General features: G+C 46.2%; 1 long non-coding RNA gene across 1 annotated transcript; it reads left to right on the top strand.

Moving 5' to 3' along the window:
- Positions 1-453: 453 nt before the first annotated feature.
- LOC137463943 (uncharacterized) lies at positions 454-3,726 on the top strand. The gene is made up of 3 exons (XR_010994032.1): positions 454-608; positions 1,981-2,047; positions 3,621-3,726. It is a non-coding gene; the product is annotated as an uncharacterized lncRNA (long non-coding RNA).
- Positions 3,727-5,901: the final 2,175 nt, after the last annotated feature.

Below are 5,901 nucleotides of genomic sequence, written 5' to 3'. Positions count from 1 at the left end.
TTCTTGAGTGGATAGCCATGGTCTGCCCCAGCTGGAATGGCCTTTTACCTCGCAGGAGGTGATTCAGCACAGTTTCTGCATTGGCTTTATCAGTTTGTTCCTTTCCTTGGGGATTCTGCCAAATGTCCTTGTGCCCATAAATTCTCCATTCTTTTTGTCCACCATCAGTGGTACATCCTTCTTCCCAAGCCTTGCTAACCTCCCCTGTGTCTGAGGAAACTGAAGCCTGTCAAGCCCTACACCTCCACAAGGCAATTCAGCCAAGAAGCATCCTGCCTTTCAAAGGCCTGGTCATCACTTAGAGCTTGTTGGCTACTTCTTGTTTCATGGGAATAATCTCCCTCCTTGTTGATGAGCCTTGAAAGCCACAAAGGAGAAACATCAAAGAACACATTTTCCTAACAAATATTTTGCATTTTGCAGATTTTTCAGCAGGATCAGTGGTTGTGTGGGAGCCAGAGCACCCGAGGCAGAGCGGGATGGCGGAGCTGTGGGCCTGGGCACGATCCAGAGCGTTCTGCAGGGCCCCAACCCGCACTGCGTCCCGCAGGGCCCCCAACAGCACTGCGATGCCCATCAGGGTGACCCAGGGGTCCCAGGACCAACAGGTGAGGGGCAGCTGTCGGGCTCTGCAGGTTGCCAGCGGGTGGGGGCTTGGCCATGGTGTTGGTGTCAGGTGCTGCTGACCCCGCGGGACCTGTCGGGCAGGGCTGGGGCCCCACTGGTGCTCCAAGGGCCCCTTTGAGGCAGCTGCCCCGGTGGAAACGACTCACAGGGATGACACGGAGGAGGTGCCAGTGGAAGTGGGAAGTTCTCTGATGGAAGGGGTTCTCAGGGATGCCATTGAGGAGGTGCCAGTGAAAGTCAGATGTTCTCCATGCTGGGACACTCAGGAAATTCATGCTCTGGGCATGGCTCTTGGTCAAAATGCATAGATTTCTCATTGTTCTGTGTTTGCCCTGCACTCACCGAACATGTCAGGAGAAAGGAAATGCTCTAACAGTATTTTTTACTATTAGGAGTAGCCATTTCTTTATTCTCAGCTGTGATGCATAGTGGATAGCTCCAGCTACATGCACACCATTATCAAAGCTTTTCCAAACAAAGAAATTTTAGCATTTTTAGCAGCCAAAGACATGAATCTTCATTGGTTCTAAATTACATCAGTTCTTCAATTACGTAATATTCTATCTTCTGTATTGATGTCTCTCTTCACATGGTAATTAGTGCACATCTTTCAGTCCATTTATCATAGCTTTTCAGATTTTTGCTAAGGCAATTTTGCCTACGGAATGAAGCAGTTGGATGGCAGTAGTTGTTTTCATTAAAAAATGTACTTAGGCTGATGAACATTTTAACCTCCAGCAGAATGCAATACATTCTGTACTAAATGATGAGATCAGCCAAGCAACCCAAATTTTGTAATATCTGATTAACCTAGGATAAACTGCTTCCATTTCACACCTGCAAAGAATTGCATCTAGAGCTGAGGACAAGAGAAAGGGCTCTCATGCCTGTTGAGAGTTGAAATTCACCTTATGCAGGTGAAATTCTTCTTGGAGCTGACTCCAGGATGTGCTTCCTTAATACCAAATAAATCCCAGCATCAGGTCGTGTCCAAAATTCTTACATTTTTGTCAACCACTCTCACCTGGATTGTTAGCTGAACACTGGCCAGTTCAGTTGTACTCAGGCACTTGATTTCAAGGGAAGCCTGTGCCTATAAATTCCAGCAATTGGGAAAGGATGACTTGCTACTTGAACGCTTGGCTGCATTAGAGGCTAAGGGAGGGTTGCTCTCTCAGGGCAGTTTTGTAGCCAGCTGCTTGCAGAGGGAGAACTGTGTCAAAGCAGCCCTTTTTAGTGATGTGACAGCAAGCCTTCTCAAATACAGCTCTTGTTTAAAGTGAAGGGCCTAGTTAATCAGCAGTGATGGAGAGTAGGCTGAAGTTTTTACAGAAAATATCTTTTTCCTTTTAGCCAAATGCCAGCGAGGCATTGCACAATGGAAGTGCGCAGAATGTCCAATTGAATAACCCACTTGGAGGTATGGTTGCCTTTCACATTTTGCTCAATATCTGTAAGACTTTCAACTTGGTAATTCATTTTTGCAGCATATTCTCGGGACAGGGGATCTCTTGTGTTCAGAGATCTTGGCTGGAGGTGGTATGCCCTCAGGTCAAGCTTGCAGTCTCTTGTCACTGCATGTAGCCACTGGTTTGTTTTCCCCTGAGAAAGCCTGCCAGTCCTTCCTTGTTCCCATACTGCTTGATGGGATGCAATTTGGAGCATTGAGGTCAAGGTTTGGACCACTCCATGCACCTAAATTCACTGCCTTGGTAGCTAAGCTTTTGGTTTTGGAGTATCTAGGCACTGTCGTTATCCTTTAAATTTAATTGGGAATTGAAAGAAAATGACCTTGAGGAAGTTGAAAATGACCTTGAGGAAGTTGCGTAGAGAATTTCACAAGGTCAGCATGGGAAACTTTGCTTGATTTAATTTTTTTGTCTTGGTCGTTGATAAGCGAGTGTTGCCACAACACTGTGCTGGGTTCTTTTCAAGGAAATGGAAAGGAAGATACTGATGTCATCTTCCCCACGGATTCCAGCATTTCCCACAAAGCACAACGTGCTTGGGTGATGTCATTTGTTATTAATCTGCTCCCAGTGCTGTTTCCCCAAGGAGCCTGGCTCCAGGCAGACTTGAGGTGCACATTCCCCGTACAGGCACTCAGTGGTGCTGCCTGCAGCAGTGACCTGAGCCAGGTACAGCCAGCTGCCCTGAGAAAAGCAGGCTCTCACCTGGCTGTGGCTGCAGTCACCTGCCTGCAGGGACTTCCCTGCCACTGCAAGTGCAGCTCTTGCTCTGTCTTAGCCTCGTGCAGAGCATTTTAAACTAGCATCATGGTGGCTTTCCTGAGAGACAAAGCTAAACTTCAGATTTCTCACTGGGGACGTTCTGTTTCACATGTGGATGATGATTTGTGTGATTCTTGGTGGTGGTCTACACAGATCCTAAGGGAATATTTAACATTCAGTAACTGGGGTGTGAGGACTGGCAGTAGTGAGACAATTGTGGAACTTGGTGCCGCTTTGGCTTTAGGCTGGCACAGAGAAACTCAGGTGAGACAGGTCTGGTTGCTGGTAGGGTACAGGGTGCCTTTGCAACCTGCTCCATGCAGTACCAGTTAGGGACTGGGCTTTGTCACAGAATCAGAGAATCAGAATCAGAGTTGGAAGGGATCCACAAGGATATGCAAGTGCAGATCTGTCCCCAAGAATCCCACCAGGTGCCTGTGGAACTTGTCCAAATGTTTTCTGATCTCTGGTGGACTTGGTACCATGAGCAGCCTTGTGGGGAGCCTGTCCCAATGCCTGATCACCCTCTGGGTGAAGAACTCTTACCTAATTTTCATCTTAATGCTTGGTTATGGTTTCAGGTAATTTTCTTTAGAAGTCATTCAGGGGTATGGTTTTAGGAGGTGTTTTGTTTGAATGCTGTGGGAAGTTTCTTTATCCACATTGGATTGAACTTCTCAAACATTAGTAGTGTCTTCACTCGACAACTGGCATGTTTACAGTGTTCTCAATAATTGAAGTGTGTGATGTTTTTGCAATTAGGTTTGCAGACAAATACCAGAGAGGCATGGTCCAAGGAACAGGAAGTGGAGAAAGGCATTAAAAATTTGACCTACATTGAAAGACTGAAGGAGCGTGTAAAGAAAGGTCAGTCTCCGTGTGTGTGATGGCAGGGACAAAGCTCCCGGATTTCTCACCAATACGCATGAAGTCTCCAGCAGCCACTAAGCAGGAGTTCCTGGTTTCAAAACAGCGCCTGCTGCGTCATATCCCCTCCCTTGACCTGCTGGCCACGCTTCACCTGATGCAGCCCAGGACACGGTTGCCTTTCTGGGCTGCCAGCACACGTTGCCAGCTCATGCCCAGCCTCTCATCCACCAGCACTCCCAAGTCCTCCCCACCTTCATCCCAGCCACCCCATCCCATCGCAGCATCCCTGCCCAGCAGGGACAGGCCATGTCCCAACTCCAAAGATGCAGCACTTTGCACTTGGCCTTGTTGAATCTGATGAGGTTCCCAGGGCCCTACTTGCCAAGGTTCTCCATGTCCCTCTGGATGGCATCCCAGGCCTCTGGTGTTGTCAAACTTGCCAAAGGTGCATTTAATCCCACTGTCCATATCATTCTTATGGACATCATATGAAGTCATATGAAAACCTCAAAGAAATCCTCAAAACTTGTTGTTTATCTAGAATAGCTGGCAGTGATAAATTCTTTGTAATGTTGTTGCTTCTCATGCCTTATTTGAACCCTCCCTCTTTTCCTTGCACTGTTGAACTGCTTGATGAAGTAACTTCACAGGGTGAAGCTCTCAAGTGGGTGAAACACTTAGCTGGGACAAGTTTCAGAGGAGAGAATTTTGGTAGCTGCACAGGGCAGTATTTCATTTGAACGGACTTGGTGGCCTCTCAATGGTATTTGCTTCTACTGGGGTCTGTGGGGGTTGCCTTCCAGGGAAGGGTGTTCCAGGCAAATCCTACATGAGAAAGGTGGTGGCCCAACTTTGAGCACAGAGTTTCTTTGCTCTTGTGTGGATTGAGTCTTCAACTTCCTTGGCACCTATTATTTCTCATAATTTTCTAGCTGTCCTTTTAGTGCCACTGGTATTTCTTTATTACAGCCATTCATCCGATTCACATTGACTGAAGGATGCAGTGGCTGTTTCCTTCCTTGTTCAATAGTCCCCATCAGTGTAGGCTGTTGCTGAATTATGCAAGCATTACCGCATCGAGTAGCAATATTTCCTTTTTAGCTAGGAAAAAATGATGGTAAGATTTCAAAGCTCAGCTCCTTAGAGGGCAAGAGATGAAAGAAAATTCTCCTTTCTGTTTCTTCTTGTTAATGTTTAAGGAGATTTTTTGCAGTGTGAACTGCCTCAAGATACTGGTTTGCATTCTGAAAGGGCTTTGTGAACAGCACTACATCCCGAAAACGGTTATTCACATTTTTCTTAACTTCATAGGGAGGGGGTGTTATTTTTTGCTATACATGAAAAACCAGTAGGGAGAACTTGCTGAGCTCTTATACTCACACCCTTCCTTCTCTTCCCACACAGCCTTAGTTCTGCTTTTAAGAAGTGAATTCCTGATTCTGGGTATCTTTGTTACTTTTAAGCTGTTGAAGTGTAGCTCTAGGTAGGTTATCTCCTGTAAGAGTTCCATAGGAAGCTGTAGTTTCCTCTGAGCAGACACTTGAGAAAGAAAAGCAGTTCTGTTTGCAGAGACAAATGCCAGCATCCTGTGGTGCTTCATGGGATGATGAAAACATGCCCCGTTACAGGTCCAGGCTGTGCTCTGCCATGGCAATGTAGCTGGGTGAAACAAGAGGGCAGCAGGAGTCCTCCTGAGGGTGGAAAAATATGGACTTGCTCATGGAGATGATGTTCTCTGGGTCCTACTCAAAAGAAGACAGAAAGGAAAAACCTGGCCTCTCCATGTATTTCAAATGGTGAAGACTGAGAGTTCTGGCATAGTGTACCTTGATTCTCAAAGCTGCATTAAAGACCAAAAAACCTGGATCTCTGGTGCAGGGACTTTGACATTTTCTTGCATCCAAATTTCTACAGCCCAAATGGACCACACCTGTTTAATCTTGTTGCCTCTTACATGACAGCTGCTTTGTTCTTCACATCAAACAAAAGTCCTGGAAAACTGGTGCATGATTTTCTTTTCAGCTTTGCTTTAGCTTTGCACTACCAGTTTTACATCTGTAGTCTGCCTTTAGGTGTAGTGAATATTGACGTTTTAAATGTCTGCCCGTAGGTTGCCAGCCTGGGTGCAAATGAGAATTCTTTCAGTCTGAAGGAACATTTCTTCAAAGATATT

This window comes from Anomalospiza imberbis, chromosome 32, assembly GCF_031753505.1.
Source record: "Anomalospiza imberbis isolate Cuckoo-Finch-1a 21T00152 chromosome 32, ASM3175350v1, whole genome shotgun sequence".
Classification (NCBI taxonomy): Eukaryota; Metazoa; Chordata; class Aves; order Passeriformes; family Viduidae; genus Anomalospiza; species Anomalospiza imberbis.
Note: the sequence above shows the minus strand (reverse complement) of the source record. Positions and strands in the feature narration are given on the sequence as shown.